Here is a 20,177-nt window from a genome sequence, read left to right on the forward strand (position 1 = left end):
TCAGGAATGTGACTTAAATGTACTCAAACAGCACCAAAACAATAAAATAAATCCAAAATATATTAATTTTAAGCATTTTTTTGACAGAAAGATTTTTGAACACGTTATTTGTATAATGCAACAGCAAATAGGAGTTTAGCAAGCAATCTGACAGTTTTCTCATTATCATAAGTGTTTCATTAGCCATAGATAATGCAATAAGTAGACAAAATTTTCAGTGGAAGAACTTCATAGTGAGTGTGGTGCAGCATCATGTTTATGCACTGTTATCAAGCCAAATACATTTCTTCCATGAAAAAGAATGTTTAAGATCCAAGAAAGAGTTTTCAAGTTAGTCAATCCACTTAGTTTTGATGAATTCATAATATTTCATTCATTTTGACATTTAAATAAACTTCTTCCTACATTTTCATGATACAAATTTACATTTATAAAATAAAAACATTTAAAACTAAAATAATTGAAATCCTGAAACTCCCGAACTCCTGCAATCTAACCTTCCTAATACAGTTCCACTCACCATCCTGTAAGCAGCCTATAAAGAATCCATAACTGCTAACTGGATGAATACATAGGATTATAGGAATTGGCAGTTCGCAATAGTCACTCTAGATCTGTATTCAGCAAAGGTTGGCACAAGAAGTTACACAGGAAGCTACCAGAAATACAACTTTAGGAATTTTGCACTAATTTTCATGCAGAAAAATTCCCCTCATCATCATGATAAATTATGAGTTACTTGGCATTCTAAGCAGAAGGTAGTACGTTTCTTCACAAATTCTATTTTAGCAGGCATTTTAAAAACTTACATATTTGATTAACAAAACAACTACTAGACAAACCTCAGCAGCAGACAATGCAATGACCTGGATGATCTAGGAGACTATGAAAGCAGCAGCAGCATGTCTCAGGTTTATATTGCTGAACAACAAAGCATTATTATTATTAACTCAGTAATGGTTTTTCATATTTGAAGCACTCAAAACTTTAAATAATACTCCAAACACAACGAGCAAATGTCATTTATTTTATTTAGAGATGAAAAGATTGAGGCAAAGAAACCTAAGAGACTTGACAGCATATCAGCATCAAACAGTGCATGGGGTTTCAAATGAAGCCTTGCCCCAAACTTAGCTCTGCTGATTCTGCATTAGTTGCTCGAAAACCGCGCAACCAGAAAAGCTCCAGAGGGAATCTCTTCTTCTGGTATCTACATACAACCACATGCTCACAATTTTTATCAGATGCTAGAAAGCAAACAGACTTCAATTGCCTCGGTAGTTTTAGAGGAGCCTTGCAGTGATTTCTAAGCTACAGCACTGCCGATTTAGTCAAAAACAGTCTTTCCCCTGAGCTGGGCTGGAAAGAGATTCCAGCATTTTGCTGGGCTAGAAGTGCTGTTCCAGTATCCGAATGTGATGAAAACCCTGAGTGCTGAGAAGGTCGCGTCCTGCACAGCTGCTTTGTGTCCTGCCGCCAGGCTGAGCCGGTTTGCGCCCAGACTGTGCCCGGGCAGATCCTCCGGAGCGGGATCCCAACAGCGCCCAACGGCTGCAGCCCGTCCAGTGCCACCACAGGCAAAGGCTGAACCAGTTTATTCTAACTTTATGACAGCTGTTGAAATGTCATGAAACTTGTCCATCCTCCACTGGGTACCAGAGCGGAGACAGTACTTTCCTACCGTGCCTACGCCTCAGCCTCCCCTAGGGGCCCTATTGCTCACTTTGTGTTGTCTACTTTTAGAGGTCACTAAGGAGTGAACAGTTGATAAATTAAATTACCCTTTCTTATACAGGGCAAAGTTGGGGCGCTAAGTCCCTGCCCAGCACCAGAGAAGGGTGGTCTGTTAGTGGCAATGTACCTCGTAAAAGCTGCACTGAGGGGTCTGCACTGCTCCTCTCTCTCTCTGTAAAATTTGTGACAGCCCAAGCAGATCGTGCCAGACCTGGAAAATACTGGCTTCAAGTCCTTGTCCATCGCCGGGCCAAGACTGGCTCTTCGGCAGCAGCAAACCCACTGCCTGCCCCAGACTCCTCCGATGCTGGTGCACAGGGAAGGCAAGGACAGGACTGCGAGGGGGCCCCAGACGTGAACGCCTCCCTCTTTCCGTTCCTTCCTGAATGCTGTCACAGAGAGAAGCAGATTTGAGCTCAAAATTTGTGAAGCACAAGTAAGTGCCTTTCAGTAAAAAGAAGAGAAAACGTATTTTAAATGCTGTGCTAGACTCTTAATGCCTGGCTTCTGCGTAGCCAAAGCTTGTTTGTTAACACGTCGTCTAGTTGATTCCACATTCCAGTTACTTGTCATTAGCGAGAGGCTAACTAAGATTAAAGACTAGGGATTTCAGCAGCTGTGAGTTGGTGTTGCGTTTTTGTTGGTTTTTTGAGAGTTGCTTGTTTGGGGGGTTTGTTTGTTTTTAGCTGCGGAAAGATTGCAGAGGCTAAATGAAATGAGACACGCTTACTAGAGAAACTTTGATTTAGCCAGCAAGCAAGCGTGGCAAGAACCGCATTCACTGGATCGTCACGTGCTTTCTGTTTGGCTTCAGCAAAAAGCAAACCAAGAAATAAAACGTATTTACGATAACTGAAAGGAAAACTATGACTAGAGAAATTGCCAAACCCGTGGCAACGATCTGCGCTCGCACTGTGAGACCAGCTGCTCTAGCCTTCCTCATTTGTAAGTTCGCTGTTGGAAGGGTGCATATACCCCATTACTGGAGCTGTGCACAACCTAGCCTGACCTAAATGCCAAGAAATAAGCAAGTGAGAGTGAAGCATCAGTGGCAAATTGGAATCTAAGGCCTTTTGTGCTTGTTAAATGGTGGAATGATTATAATTGGAAAAAGTGATGTGCATTAGTTCTGAGTGAATGTACCAGAAATGACAAGCGTGTAACTTAATGATTACTTCACAACACCCAGCACTGCCTTCCAGGCTTGCGCTGAGAAGCTCAGCCCTACAGCAGAGCGAACCGCCTGTCTTCTCCCGCTGTTCACAGGCATCCTCCACAGGTCACATGGAAATAACCCTGAAGTGATAAGTCTTGGTTTAGGAAGTCTGCTGCTTAAGCCTGGGTAAGTCATTGTGACAGAGGGTTTTCTGCTCTCTCCACAAACCTGTGTGTGTATCAGGAGCAGCTTTAAAGGAGACTACGTACTCATCATTTATGCTCACACGTAGTAAGGACATTAACAGAAATTCTGCCAGTCAACCTCCATAAGACTTATTCATTTCCAACAAGATTATTTTGCACATTTCCATGCTATAGATCACCACAAGAGTACCAAAAACAGCAGGAAGTTTGTTTAGATAAACTAATAAATGATTTCCATAATAAGAAAATTAATACTTAGTAATTATAATTAAACCCCTTTTTGCAGCTGGCAGAAATGAATTTCCAGAATATTAGAAGTCCAGTACAATTAATTCTTCTTCATGTTAAAATGACTACTGTCTAGGAAAAGTCTTGCCAAGCATTTCCTGGATGATAGGCATGTGCTTTATAGCAGCCTCATATAAAGATTCAGGGTTAAATGCTCAATGAAAATGTATAGTACATAAATCTACACACAAAAGTGGCAGGCAAAGTGTCAAGGAGCAATCATCTCCAAAGACAGTTTACCCGCACAACAGGGACCTTGTCATGGTCAGAGTTAAACAGGCTCTGGATGGGACTGAACTTCTGTCTGTGTAAACCAGTCAGAATTGCAGAGTTTACAAGGAAATTTGAACTTTGCAATTTAGCAATATAATCAAACATTCTGATTCTAGGTACTTTTCACAGGGAAGAACCTCTCGCAAAACTACACACCAGACAGCATGCCGTAACAATTTTTTATTGACATTTATATGTAAATTTAAATGTGCTGGTTTTTAAACTGAAAAAAATCCCCATCTTCCCAAGTAATGGAGAGCTACTTTTAATTAAGTGGAAAGTTGCAATCCCTTTCGAGATCCCTAGGTGGGGTGCCTTAGAAAACGATGCAAAAGTTTAGTCTAGGCAATATTAGTTGGCATGATACAGATGATAGAGACCTCAGTATCAAATATAAAATATAAAGGTGATCTTAAAAAAAAAGACATATAACTTCTTGACTCTCATTATTCATACAGTTATTGAAGCTCTCATAAGCCAAGAGGCAGCCAAATACTGTAGACATTTTACAGGTGTGCAAAATGAAGCCAAACAGTCCCAATGACTCCCACAAGTAAATAACACATGCAACAGCAGTCCCCAGAAGCCTCGAGTCCCGGAGAGGGAGCTCTGCCAACTCTCAGCATTTTGCCAACTCTCACAATAGAACAAAATGCAGTCCTACTTCTATACAAATCCGTCTTGTTTTTATGATGGAAGGTCTAAGGAACTTGTGCAAGTTCAAAAGCCAAGAGTAACTATTGCCTTCATATTTCTTACTTCAGGTATGTCAATCCTACAGGGCAGTCAGGAGGTTCCCGGTTTTTCCCTGTGCCTTTCCATGCAATGTTTGGAAGGATGGACACCAGGGAAAGACTTGTTCTCCCTCCTTCTCTTTCATTAGTAATATTCATTTGAATATGATTTACTATGGAAAAGGTTTTTAATAAGAAATGCTTTTTTACATTTATTAGTGGAAAGATGGCCTGACAGTTGGGAAGGAGAATGTATTATAAAGACGATAGTGCAGGTAATATCCTGTATATTGAGTCTAATCACCCATTTAAAGTTAAAACAGGAGTTGTTAAGAATATAGTGAATCACACTCTAATGATTAGTGATGAGAATCACCTAGATAATGAAATTGGTATTGAGAAACAGATTTTTCGGCAGGATGATTATCCCGCAAGATTGATTAAAAGGATAATTGTAGAACAATGTAACCTTTTCCATAATTATAGTGCCGAACTTGTTTAAAGCCATTTGTCATAACAGTGTGGCTCTGCCATATCACAAAGAGACTGACCACTGATTAACAAGATATTTATTATCTTCCAGGAAAGTGAAGTATTGTCACACCTGTACAAGGTGGTTTTAATATCTCTGCATTGAAAGTTAAGGATACAGTAAAATCACTGGAGGTACTCAGAGCTATAAAATTCCATGTGGTTGCACATTTTCTGATTGCTGAATCCTGACGATGAGTTTTCCATCTCTTTTACTGCGAGATCCCATGAGACTAACACTGTAGCACTCTTCCGCTTGTACTGGCATGTTTACGAGACTAGACTGCTTTTCAGCAGTTGGCACAGCAAAAGAAAACATCAGACAGCTTTAAAATTGCACTCACAAGAACTTTCAAAAGCAAAAGATCTGCAGCTGGAGATGTTAAGAGTTCCAGTCTTTGAGATACAGCTGTGGAGAAACTGAAGAACTTCTTGGGTTTTGAGTTCTTTTAATTTCTCAATGAGTTTTATTTGCTTCAATGAGAAATTTCCCAGATTTCTAACAACTTTCTGGCATTCTTCACAACAGTGTGAAATCTTCCAACAATTTAGCTACACATTCAAGTAGTAGAGTGTTAACATACAGGAATTTTTTCTTCATCAAGAATGATGAAGTCAGACAGCAGATTTCCAAAATGAAATAAAGTCAACTATAATGATGCTGACACCAATGTGAGCTACAACATTCTAGGGAAAGAAAAGAAATATCCAGTATCCACAAGTCAAAAATGGTAATGCATTTTCTCCATAGACTGGATTTTTTCAGACAATGTTATAAGTTTAGAGACAAGCTTCTCTCTTAGCTTTCTTAAGACAAAATTGCTTTTTTGTTCTTAATGCTACCATGTGAGACACTTGAATGCCTAAAGTAGTACCTACAGCTTTGTACAAGGCAACACTCACCAGATGTGTATGAGAAAGATTCTCAGGCACATTAAGTGGCTGTGCTTTTAAAACAGGACCACCAAGTCATACGGGAGGACCTCTTGCAATCATCAAGTCCAAACAGGGCTATCCCAACACTTGAACAAGCCAAGTTTTGAAAACCTCCACAAATGGAAATTCCACAGCTTCTCTGGATAACCCAAGCCAGCACTGCGCTACCCTCCTAGTGAAAAAGTTTCTCTTACATGCCCCTTCTTCTACCATCTGCCATTACCAAGAAGAGCTTGGCTCTGCTCTCTTTGTCACTCCTCAGTTGTAGGATGCTGCTAGATTCCCCTCTTGGTTTCCTCTTTGCCAGTCAAAACAAGTCCACTCTCATGGCCTTTGTGCAACAGGCCCCTAACTTCTTGGGAGTCCTCTACCAGATCATCTCTATTTTCTCAATATCCTTCTTGTACAAGGGGAGCACAAAACTGGACCCAATATTCCAGGTGAAACTTGACCTGTGCCAAGTAGAAGCGGATAATAATTTCACTCAATCTGCTGACTACACTTCTCCTCCTAATGTACTCCAGTATACAGTTTGCATTATTTACAAAGAGCACCCACTGCTAGCATCCACCATATTCCTATGGCTGTTATGCATCCACTTGGTTTCCAGTCCATACTGACACACAGGGTTATTTCACTCCAGATGCAGAACTTTGCATTATTCCTTGTTGAACTTCCTGAGGTTTCTGTTAACCCTGTCTTGCCGTTCCTCAGTTTACCTGAATGGAAGCTCTGAACTCTACTGCGTGGGATACCAACCCCCACCCTTCACTTCATGTCCTCTGCTGGGGCTGAATTTTATCTTTTCATCCAGGTCACTGGTGAAGACATTGAACAGTATAAGCCCCAGTATCAACCCTTCAGGTCATACACAGGCTTCATCCTAAAGCTTGATATATTGTTATTATTTCTTAAATTTATATTTTGAGATAAGCTTAACATGCTGTGGCATCATAAAGTACATTTTAACATCAAAAAAGTGTGTCAAGAATCTACAGATTGATCAGGTGTGGAGTGATAGTGGAAGGCAGAAATTGCTCGTTAACTCTGTATTTTGGTCAGGCAGCCCAAACTATCAGAGATATAGCCATTTTCATCTGGGAATGATTTCATTCTCTTTGAGGTACTCTGATGGAATAAATAGAACACTTGTCAATAAGACTAATAATACACTATTAGTCAATAAGACTAAGAATACACTATTATTATTGGGCTACCACGCTTCAAGTTTTTAGGTATCGCTTTGTGATAATGAAGTATTCCCATTAACATGAAAGCATATTTGAGGGCTAAGAGTAGCTACAGACTGAGTTCTTCATTCTCCTCGTATTCTTGTGGTCTGCAGAATACTAACTATGGGAATCCACCATCTGGTGAACACATGTAGGATGTGACGCAGCCCAGGGATAGGACAATAAGCAGCCTACTTCAGGTGAGTAACTATAGCCCCTCTTCTCTGCCCAAGGGAATGACTGATTCCTTCCCCTCCTCAGCTGGCAAGTGATAGTCCATTAGTGGATCAGCAAGAGGCTTTATTTATTTTAAGTCACCTAGGGTTCTTGCGTTCATTTGTAGAAGCCAGTGGCAGCAATTCCAGACACTAATGAGTAATGACATGGCAGGAGGAAGGATGTGGCACACAGTCAGTGTGCAGCTGTGCACCGCTTGATTATGCGCCGAGCTAAGAAGCAGGCAACAGACGGACGGCAGGGACCCCCGCTAGACCTCCCGCCAGACGCCGCTGGAATGGGAGCAGCCCCTGAGCTGCACCACTGCAAGCCCCAGCCACCAGGGAGAGCTACCAAACAGTCAGGTATTACGGAAGGGTAAACATAACACAGGCCGGCAGAAAACAGAAAGAAAAATCGAAAGGTACAGTGGTTCATGCTTAATTATGGCCTAAACACATTACTAATACGGTATGTCCTACCCATGAATTTCCTCTCACACATTTGGACACAAAACATACACATCAATTAACGCAGCAAAAAATTATTTTTCTTCATCAGTCTTTGCAACACAATCCCACACCCCTACGTCTAGGTCCGTACCTTTGCTGATTTGACATTAGGAAGGTCTGGGATTGCGAGGCAGGAGGCAGGGGGACAACCTGCTCCACAGTTTGCAGAGAAAGACAGGACTCTGCTCCAAGGTAGCGGAGGCTGCATTAAATCCCAAGGCAAGGTAGTCTTTTTGCTTATATTACTTTGTGTGATTCATATTTATAATGATTCCCTCCTGCTGAAAAGGCCTGGCTGCCTGTTGTTTCTGCTCAGTCATCCCCATCAGTTTTACAGATGGATTTTACCAGAGTGGGAGAATTAGGGCAGGAGTGTGTGTGACTGTTATTGTTTAACAGTTGATGAAGAATGACAGTAGAAAAGTAGTTAAGAAATCTTATTTTGCTGTCATCTCTGCTATGTGAAACTTTACACACCTACCTCAGATAGTGGGCAAATCCTTGCCTTAAGATTTTCGTTATGATGTTTCTCAAGGGATGAGTGGAATTATTTGCTTTTCGCTCATATAGGGTATCTGCTTCAAAGGTTAAAATACAATGGAACTTCCCTGAATTTTCTCTGTGTAGACATGGATAGCTCTGGAAAGACTATAGCATGAAGACAGAAAGTTCCATAAAACTGACATTTCTTTTTAAAAAACATGTGTGTGCCAATGGAGGTTCATTTCTCCTGAAGCAGATGTGTGAAAAAACATTGCATGCCTTTCCTAGAACAAAAGTGAGAATTAATTTCAAAGCTCTGACAGATCTACAATTAATATTACAATTTTGGGGGGAAAATCATCCAACAGCAGATTCAGACAATGTGGAAAAATACACCGCCCATATTTGGGTTGAAGATCTCATGCTACTTTTGTAACTTTGGTTCTATTGTCACTTATAATAAAACCAGGGGAAAGACCTTGAGAGATAAGCTGCTTATTTGTTCCTGAAGCTTTGATAGCATGTACATTGCTGTGTGATCTTTATAAACTCAGAGGTGCTAAGCACAGCTTGTTTTTGAAAGTCAATGCCAGCAAGAGACAGACTTTTTGTAATAACACCCGGTGAGCTGTGGCACTTGTATACTCGCATATATGTGTCTGTGCCAAATCCTTACCTAGTCTGCATTAACAGAGCTCTTTGACTTCATGCTGGGGATCTGGCCCAAAATCCACTTTGTGAATATGTATATCTAGCTAGGATATTCTAGAGGATATTTTTCATCCTCACCCTAACCAAACAACTCCAAACACCATAAAAATAGAAATAAAAATAGTAAACTTCTCCTTTTTCTCAATTTTTACAGGATAGAGACCGATCAGAATAGACAGGAGTTCTCCGTTTGCTTTTTTCAATGATCCAAATGAACAGGTAGATGGTTATAGAGGAAATTATTGAGAAAAAGAGTCAAAGAAATGAGTTTGTCAGTTGTCCTAATTCCACATGCAAGCAGACCTCAGCTAACCTGAACTTTGAAAAAAGAAACGGTACTTTAAAATAAAGCCTGCAATAATCCTCCTGGGCAACATACACAAAATCAGGTAAAGGACTTATCGGAAAAGGAGGATTTGGGGTAAATTTCTCCTTGCATTATCCTACTTTGTTGCTGAATTGCAGTGTGTGTTTGCATCTATGGACAACTCAGCTACAGCAGTCTGAAAGCAATCCAACACCTCAGCCAGTTTTCCCTCCGTCGGGACAAGTGCCACGGTCTGCGCTGACTCGCAAGCTGTGCCTTACCGGCTACCTACGAGGTGGCTGCAGAAGGTGGTCCCTGCTGCGCGAGGTGGCTGCCGTAGCGGGAGAGGCCACGTCAGACCGCGAGAGCTGCGCTGTGCAGAGCTGCCCGCGCCAGCCTGGAGATCCTGCGCCCGCTCCGTGTGCCTTCCGCAGCGCGCTGGTACGGAGAGCTGTGCTGAGCTACTGCGACGATCCGGCAGGTTGGGAATGCCACAGCCTTTTTCTTTTCTTATCTAATTGTCCCTTTTTCCACTTTTTTCCCCCTTTCCTTTCTTCCGCTCTGTGCATCCCATTGAGAACTACCTCACAGCCCAAATCCTCACGCCTCAAAACCCCACCCAAGCAATGGACAAACTGGAGGGTAACACACTGTTTTATTCCAAAGAGGGTTTGTTTGACACTCTGCACCACGCAGGCTGTTCATCTTTGCTTTTCTGTCCTACGAGCAAAATAGTGATTTAGTTGTATAGTGGGGATGCAGTTATCCAGAAGGAAAGCACTTATCCTGACGACATCAAGCACTGGCATAAATGCACATCAACCACAGTTTCTGATTTAAAATGATTTTTTTTGTACTCAGGTGACAGGGCAATATTTTCTTGTTTTTCTTTTCTTTGTGAGCCTGTGATAGATTTCACAACAACAGAGCAATCCTGTAGCACTTTTATAGCCAATGAATTCAGGAAAATGAGGGGTCCTGTCCATTAGTTCATCTTAAGTCCAGAGTACTGACAGCATGGCAAGTATGGGAGAAAAAGTATTAAAAAAAAAAAAAAATCACACTTCATAATATCGAAAACTTTTGGCAACACTCCATAATAAAGAAAACTGACTGTAGACACAGGTGCACAAGAACTTCCTACTGAAGCAGAGTTGTAGCCCATTTTGATCCATTACACCACTTCCCAGATGTGCTGAAGGAGATAAGTGAAGTGCATAAATCTGACTTCCCAGGAAAACTCTTCCAAAACCAAACCTATAAATTCTGATAAATAATAATCTAATCTAATAAATGTTGTAAGCCCTGAAGTTTTGGTTCCCACTGGCTTCCTTGCTATTATGAACTTGGGTGTTGTATACATAAATAAATATTCCTTTCTTAAGAGTGGCAATGAGTTCCACTGTTTCATTATGTTTTGTGCAGACTTTTGCTTCTATTTTATATTTTCCGTCTTTCATTTTAATTGAATACTCCCTTTGTATTAAGACAGAAGATGCTCCTAACAAAACTATACAACACAATGAATGATCTAAAGGGGCACAGATTTAAAAGGGCAGTTATTATTGTGCATACCTTTTCCTTGTCTTTTCCTATTACTTTTCTGTGCTCAGTCAGCAACCAACGTTTTTCCTCTCTTTCCATATGAGGGCATCTTCAGACTCCTGTCCATCTCGATAGACCCTCTATTTTTTCAGTATTCGTATCAATATTGAATAACCAGATCTGAACATAATCTAAACATCCTAATAAGCAAAATAGTACATTTTATGCATGGATTTTAAACTCTTTTTGTATTATTCTACATTCTGTACCACGTTTCCTAACACATGGTTTGCTTTTCAGCTGCAATGGCACACTGAGCAGTCCCCACTGAATACATGCTAATTCCTGAGTTGATCCCATTAATTACAATGTGTAAGAGTAGTTCTTTTATTTGTCCTCTCTAGAGAGTATTTGTTGTGCTTCTGAGCAATATAGTCCATCTGATATGTCAGCGTCTATTGTTCTGATTTTTGTTTTTTCTCTCTGGTGAAATTTTTCATAAGAACATTTCTGGAGCTAACTGACCTAAATAGTTTTGTATCATACAACAAAATTTGACTTTACTATTTACTATTTACTGTGTAAAATAAAGATATTTTCCTCATTCCATCTGCTTATTTTTCCAGTTTGTTAATAAACAGGATTAGATTTAATAGAGAAATCCAAGGCACCTATTAGCCGTTTTCCCAGGACAGAAATCTTCTAGCTAATTGTTGATTCATAACAATACTTTGTCTTTCTACAGATAACTTACTTTCTTCTTCTGCAAACTAGTTTTGACAAAGAGCTCTTGGGAGTTCACTAACATTTCTGTAAAAGCTATGGTGAGGCCAAATACCATGTCGGTGAAATCCCCTGGTAAGGGAGTTTTCCAGCACTAGATAGCTGAATGGTGCAGTCTACAACCTTACATTTTCTGCAGGCCTACATCAGCACCTGGCAGTGATTTTGAGAAAGGAGCTCTCAGATTCCCTGTTGATATATCACTATTTGCTTCAACATGTTGGAAGTGCTCAGCAGTGCCTATTCCCTCATGGCAAACTGTCATGCAATTAAAAGTAAATGTGAAAATCACAAAAATGAAAATGTTAATATTTCAAAATCCTATGTCATAGGAAGTATGGTTAGCCAGTCTGTGCATGCTTTCTACAAACTGTTATTTAGAAATAATTATATTAAAGAGATTGTTTGAATCTTTTCTTTTAGCATTAAACTCAGCATGACCATGTGTGAAACGATCCATCAGATTTCATCAAAGCTAAGAATCCCATATGGCTTGTATTGCCACAGTTTAAAACTTCCCGTGACTCAAAATATGTCAACACTCTTCCTAAAGAAATACTTGAGAGAGATTTCAACTTGCTGGCTTAGCGTACGTCTTACAAAACCTACCTGAGAAGCTGGGTAAAGGTTTAGGCGTCACGGCCCGCAGAAAGCTCTGTGCTACCAGCCCTAACAGCAGGATCTGAGCTAGTTCATTTGAAACTGAGCCCAGCCTGGGTTGACATATCTGTGTCACATCTTTGATAGCAACATCTGCCTACCTTCTGTGAGCCCAAAATGTAAGTGATTGTTCATGCACTGAAATAGCCCAGGAATTCAAGTTACTACCTATGCACAAGCACACACATTACAAACAAGCAAAATGCTGCTTCTAAATACTCAGTACATTTCTTCTTTGTCCCCAGACTGAGTCCTTGCTTTCAGTTCTACTTAATGCTAAGCATTTCAAAGGAAACTTGCTCTTAAAGCCTCTAATAAGTTTCAGTGGTTTTAGCTTAATATCTGCATCTTTGTACCTCCAAATCTAAAGACCTTCACAAGAATTTCACTTAAAATCTGTTTTTTTTCTCTCTCTCTCTTCCATGTCATGACTTCAAGGATGCATGTGAGAAAACACCCTCTTTTGGGAGATGTTTGAGTACATTTTATTTCCTAACTAGTTCTGTTGAAAAGCATAATATTCTTCAGTACACTGGGAGTACGCCTCTCAGCCACTTGAGACCCAGTCTTTCAAAGGTGGCAAAGAACCAGAACAAAGGACATGAAAAACTCCAGTAAATAATTCAGGGATTACAATTTAAAGCATTATATTAATAAGTCACTCATTTAGTGCAAAAAACTTTCAGATAAACTGACTTTTACACCTCTCCTTTAAAGAGTCTTACTAATATTTTTCTAAGAATACAAAGGAGGCGAGAACAGCATTTCTTATTTATGTGTAATCTACCTGTCGTAAGTAACTGAGAATCAAATGAGTAATAACTGAGATGTCTGAACATTGCATCAACTAAAATGGCCATTTAGTATCAGTTCTATCAGACTGACAATGCTCACTCACTCACTCCCCCTCAAGGAACATTTATCCTATAAAATCATACTAAAAACAAAGGAATAATCTCTTCACTTCCTAAAGTGCTGTCCAAAGCAACATAAATGAGAATGCAAATGATTTCCTGACTTAGGACCAGTGATTGCAGACTACAGAATGGCATCCCTTGGGTTTCAGACTGCAATTCCCATGGGATGTTAAAAAAGACCATCTGAGAGACGAGGAGGTACCTGTTCCGATCGGAACCAGGCAGATCGGCTGGATTCAGTGCAATGTGATGTGGACCAGATACTCCGAGATGAAAAGGCCTTGAAATAAATTAGGCATGTAAATTCCATGTTTTGCAGTAATGAAAAATACAAAAGTATTTGCATTTTATTTTATAAAACAGAAATGTTAATAACATGGTTTTGGTATATAAAATCATCTCAGATGATTCTCTCCCTTCTTTCCCACCACTAATATTTATCTCTTCACCAAAATTTAGAGGAATAAGATCAGATATTAGATGGCCATTCTCCAGACAGAACAATGAAAATGACTCAAATTAATTAATAATTCATAAGATTATGATATGATTAAAGGTGAACTAGAAAAACAACAGTCTTTAAGGCTGCCTGTTATAAATCAACTGATTTCCAGGAAAAAAAAAAAACCTGTCATTACAGGAAGCCATTTTTCAACATTTGTAAAAAACATGAAAAGGGTGCCAAAGAAAACACAAATATAAGATGACAAGACTGCCATTAATTTCAGATTATGTGATATTTTAAAGACAGTATTTTAAATATCATTTATTTACAGAGATCTCTCTTATTTTAGTACACAAAATCAGAGGGGGTGAGACCTGGTTCCTGTTTTTCCACAGACTAGCTGAGAAACACAAGAAAGTAACCTAACATCTCTTGTGCCTCCCTTTCTCGTTTCTTATCTGAAAATGAGGATGATACCTAAGTGCTACCTTTACAAAGGTGGTAGGAGGGTTAGGTAAGTACCATCTACAAAGCCCTTTGAGATCCCGAGATGAGAAGCTCTATAAAATGCAAGAAAAGCTTTATAGAAGTGCAATATTATTACTGCGGTTGTTATTATGTTTATTTGTTTACTCTCCTCTAGAGAACATAATAATTCTGAAGAGATTTACATTTGAACTTTGCAAGAATTCTGTTATCTGTCTTCAGAATTGCTCTTAAAGGCTCTGTAGAGGGAAGGCGAATGCTCACAAAAGCACACTCAGCTCTTCCCTGGGGGGATCCAGTCCTGCGGGGCTTGCAGCGTCCCTCGAGCCGCACGGAGCGCCCTCGGCTGCCTGCGCCCATCGCACGCCAGAACCGGCACTGCGCTGAGCGAGGATCCCGGCACAGAAGTCAGCACGTTTCCACGCTTCCTTTCGGCCGCTCGTCGGGCTCGCGCGGACACAGCCACGCAGTGCCCTCAACAGCTCTCCTCCTCTTTACATCGATGCAGCAAACCGGCATGGCGAAAAAAGTACCCCCGTGCCACTGGGGGTGTTTTTTTCATTGCTGGACACCGCGGACAGACTGACCATTCAAGTGACTGATCGCAACGCCCCTTCTCGCTTTCATCTCTGGAAATACCTACGGGCATTCAAACCGTTGTTGTGGCTTTTTATCGCTGCTCCTATCCTGAAGGATGGCAGCACGGCAGGTGGGGCACGGAGAAGAAGGAAGAGGGATATGTAGGGAAGGAAGCGGCCATCAACTTAGCTGTAAGATCGAGACTCGAAGCTTTCCTGGAAGCACGTGCTGTCCAGAGCCCGGCCGGGCAGCCTTGGACCAGAGCCTCACTGAGGCAGCAGCTGGAGGAAAAGGACTTCCCAAAAACCCTACTGGAAGGGAGAGGAATGTTATTTTCGGTCTTCAGAGGAACATCCAGGGAATTGCCAAATATTTTGCATGCTGTGAAAATCATTGCCTTGGGGTTTACTTGAAGAGAAAATTGCTCAATTCTAGGGTTCAGTAAACGAAATGTAATTGAGGGGCTCTATTTTCTCCTCCATTTGCATGGAGAATTAGGCTGTTTCAAAATGAATTAATCACACGTATAACAGACTTCCAGTTGTACAGAAAAAAACTGTAGACAGTTTTTTCGGCTTTCCCTTCCAAAATATCCTTTGGAAGAACACTACCGATCTTGGAAAAGTTGCGGCACCAGGAGATGCAGTGCCCGTTGGGGGCAGCAGCCAGGACACCAGGAGGGTCTCTCTTCGGTGTGTCAGAGAAGACAGGCAAAATATGTCTCTCTGTAAGCAGCATGCTCGATTCTTTCATTCACACTGGCAGGAGACGTATTTCCATACCCTAGGGCTGCCCGAGATATTGGAAAATGTTTCTTCCCACATTTAAGCTGAGTCTCAGGCCTTGAGGGCATTCATTAATAAGGCAAATTCTTTTTAGGGGATTCTTGGCTCTATTTTGAACCCTATCTGTTAATATGCTCTCTTTAAGGTCTGGTGGAACAAGGATGTATGGGGAGGTAGAGAGACAGAAGCTTGCAACAGACAGTAAAACCAAAAATAGTCATAATTCCAGATTATTACTATTAGAAACTTGCTATTAAAGCCTTGGATATTTTTAAATAACTTGTGACTTTTTTACATTTAACGATTGCTTTAAGTTCTCCCGCTCTCTAGAGTTCCCGTAGCTTTTTTCAGACTTATCTTTAGCAACTGTGTCCCAAAATCCACTACTTTTCCACAGCTTATTTTTTCACACTTTCTTTGGGCATTTTTTCCGCATATATTTTGCTTTCACTGGTGAGAAAGGTTAATAAAAAATGAAAGGAAATAAAAGGAAAATCAAGATAAAACCTCAGGTTGATTTTCTTGATTTGGGATATGGATGATAGCGGATAAGAAGTAAGGAAAGTGAAGCCATTCCAGACCTTTTTGGAGCAAAAAAGACTACTGAATCAGTAAATCAGTAAGATACACAGCCAGGTGAACAGGATCTAATGTGTACCTACATGAAACCTCTGCAGTTAAAATTGGCAATATTGTTAAGTGGGACCTTTACACTTACAAGTATCCATATTTATGGATTTTACATGTGGTTAAAATGTCTGGTTTAAGAAAAATATATAGTTGACAATAACAGAGTAATTACAGTCACCAATTCAATCTGGCTGTATAAGCCATTGTGATTCAACCTACAGTAGTAATAAAAATAAATGATATTGTTTTTGGTTCATTACTGCTGATAATAAAATATAATGAATTAAGAAATTTCCTGAGTGAAAGTCTCATAAAAATAACAATTTACTAATGGTGTCTTAACAACTTATATGAATGCACTAAAGAAGAATAGTATTTTTAATAAAAATAATCTTTTAGTAAGAAATTATTTTAATTTATTCCGGTCTTTGTAAGAACTTTGTTCATCATGTGTTTTCCATAAGAGACTGTCTCTGCTCTATAATTCAGATTTCACTGATTCAGTAAATCAGGCAAGAGAAGGAGTTTATTGACAGAAAAATGTGGTGAATAAGATTCACCCTGAGAGAAAGTTATAGGATCAGGTGTAGTGATGCTACACAGGTCTGAAAACAGAAGAAAACTGTAAAATGTCCATATAAAAATATCCCAAAGCAAGTTTCTTCCCCAGGTGGCCCTGTATGAGCAGAGCTTGGACAGCAGGTTGCCTCTCCACTGCTATTATCTTTTCAGGTCCCATCAGGAGAAAAACAACTTTAGTATTTTCCCCAAAAAGCCCATACGGCAACTGCAAGAAATCCGTGCATGCTCTTTCGCTCAAGTCTTCCTCATTAACTAGGCACATTCACATGAAAACTTTGCCGTGATAGAAAATGTACAGGCATCTTTAGGTGCTGTCATACCAGCTTCAGGTGAGATTACTCCCTTCAAATGACTGGGTTTGTTTTTAAATCCTGTATCAGACCAAGCTGCCTGAATACGCCTGTTTGATGAACGGCAAGGTGGCAGCACCGACCTACAAGGAATAAGATCTGTGCCCAGATGAAGGCAATGGGAGTTTTGCACCAGCTGCAGCAAAGGTGCCCTGTTTCACTTGAGAACCTGCCCCTGCCCTCCTGCTGGCAGCAGCCACAGTATCGATCCGTAAAAACAGCACTGATGTAAAACCCCAGTAGTTTTCCCGCTCATTATAATCTAAGGAGCCGGCTACTGAGTCCCAGACATTTCGGTCAGATTGGAAAGCAGTATGCAAATCGCCCTGCTGATGTTTCTTTATAAATCACGTCACTGTTAAAAGAAACAGCTTTTATTTTAGCTGTATGTCAAAGCCTCCACTGGAGTATTCCACAAGCACAGGATCACGCATCGAATTTGGCTCGGAGTTTGCTACAGTAAAGACTAGACTCAGGCTCTAATGTGCAAGTCTTCACTTCCAGAACTCAGCTGCAAAAACAGAAATTGCAGATGATAACCTAAGCCCTAAATGAGACAGAGCTTGTGACCTACTTCAACACCTAGTAAACATTACTTACTTACAACAAAAAACCTCAGATCAGTTGAACAGTTTTTGATTAAGGAAACAAGCAGCCCAGTGAGATACCATTCTGGAGGGATTCTGAAATCCTCGTGGGTCTGTGGAAGACAACGCCACTGAAGTACCAGAGCACAGAGAATTAGCTGGAGACTTAAATTTTTGTAGAGCAAATGGATCTTTTTTTTTTCCTGCCAAGTTTTTTTCTGATTTAGGGAACCTCTGGATTAAGCTAAAGCAGAGGATCAGCAGGAATTCTGTAACCACGGATTTCTGAATGGCTGGAACAAGTCATTTCCCAGTCCCTCACTGACACCTAGTCAAGGATGAGGGAAAGATCAACAGACAGCAGAAAGAGGAATACAAGCTAGAGTTTAGGAGAGCAGTAAGAAATCTAAGTGGCTGTAATAAGCCAGTCAGCGCCAAGTTCAGCAAAATCTCTATCACTGCAAGAAGATGTGTTGACAATTGCGGCTTTAGCCACTTAAAAGCTAATGAAAACTTCCATCAGATCTGAACGGAAGGGATGCACTGAAGGGAAGGGGTCCGGCTGAGAAGACTGAAAACACAGCAGCGCTTTGGAAAGGGAGGACATAGGTATTTAGACGGCTCTGGAGCCCATGCGCGGGAGGTGCGCCTCGGACGGCCCCCGCAGCGGTGCAGCCCCCGGACGAAGGCGGCAGCGCACGCCAGCGACGGTGACGCCGAGGGCACGAGGGGGTCCGGCACGGGCCCGGCTCAGCCCGCGCAGCCTCCGCCTCCCGCCAGGGCTTGCGGGCGGGCGCGACAGAGCCACCGGCCACAGCTGCAGCTCGCTGGGCAAGCAGCCCGGGCCAGGGAGCCCCGCAAGCCCGGCCTCTCGGCAGCAGCGTTGTTATGTCTTCTGCAGTAAGTGGTACCAGAGTTTGATTTCTGAAAAGACAAAGGCGGCGTAAAAACTCTCTCTGAATAGCCTGTGTGAGGGGATGTAACAGTCTTTGATTTACTAAAGGATCCAAGGTTAAAATGACGGATACTACACTCAGACGGTCTTTGCAATAACTTCTGTATATCAAATATATTTTATATGAAAAATCAGAGAACGGCAGTCATCAAATAACAGAAGAAATGGATGGACAAATTCCTGGAAAGAATCATCTTTCACTGAGGAAGCAGCAGTCACTCCCTGCGCAGTCTCTAAATCCCTCGAGAGTCCTGAGCAATGTATGGAAGAAAGGAGGGATTTCCCATGCATGGGTAACTGTCATTTCACAGAATATGTCCCATCTCCAATTCTTAAGACCGGAAGAGTAAGATATCAAAATTTTTTGAGGGAGTACACCATTAAATTGTCTAGGCCCATTCTCTCAAACACTCCATACCTTTCCGAGGCAGACATGGACAGGGCATATGGCGTAATACTTTTTTATTTAAGAATCTGAATTTGTTCATGTTCAGTAATGTCCATGTATCTTAGCATTAAACTACAAAGTCTATAAAACCACAGCATATTCTAAATGTATGAACACTTACTTTGCTATTTAATAGAGATAATAGAAGTGTTGGAAGCAACAGGATCAAGGGAATTAGAGGAAATGCTCATTAAAACAAATTTAAAAGGTCTAATGATTAAAATATTGATTAATTAGCCAAACATTGATTAACAGTCACACTTTATCAACTACAAAGGTTCTAATTACTGCACCATTATTCCATAGATTGACCTGTTCTCTCTTGTCACTTACGATGAAGAACAATTTTTATTAAGTGGGTTTTGGATTTTTGACCTGTAAAATTTTAATAGGGAGTGCAAAGAGGGTGTCGTGTGTGGTTTGGCATTTTAGTCACTGAGGGACTCATAGTTACTGTCTCTACTTAACCAAAGGCACAGAAGTGCAAGAGGGATGTGAATACTCAGGGATTAAAGCCCTAACAACTTTACAATCATGAAAAAGAGAAATACATTTGAAACTGCTGTAAGTCTACTTCATTGAAAGAAGAAACTGTGTGCTGCTAAATCGTACTGATTAATAACAAGATGATGTTTAAATGGGTAAACGGGATATGAGGCTGTTGACCACCTAGCAGTATAAAGTGAGAATCTCTTCTTAATTTTTAGTACCTACTTCAGAGGAACCCAGCCTACCCTGGCTTTTTGGCTATTTCACTATTAAAAAAAAAAAAAAAAAAAAAGGAGCAAAGGAGGAGGAAAAAAAGCAGAAATCAAGAGCAAGTAGTAGCTCTCCCCCCTCCCCACCCCCCAAATATTTCCTATTATAGCAACCTGGGGCTCAGGAAACTGCTTCACACTTGAAACATATTCTGCAGAAAATTTATGGATGTCTCACATAAGACTATCTTGCTGATTTCAATAACTGTCCATTTAAATCTGTTGATGTAGCGTTTAAACCTTGCTTCACAAAAGAAAGAGGCTAATACACACACGGGGTTACACTCTCAATATAACTGTCTGAAAGTGATGGTCTGGATTTACTCCTGATGAGATCAGCTCTAAGGC

Source organism: Dromaius novaehollandiae, chromosome 7, assembly GCF_036370855.1.
Source record: "Dromaius novaehollandiae isolate bDroNov1 chromosome 7, bDroNov1.hap1, whole genome shotgun sequence".
Taxonomy (NCBI): domain Eukaryota; kingdom Metazoa; phylum Chordata; class Aves; order Casuariiformes; family Dromaiidae; genus Dromaius; species Dromaius novaehollandiae.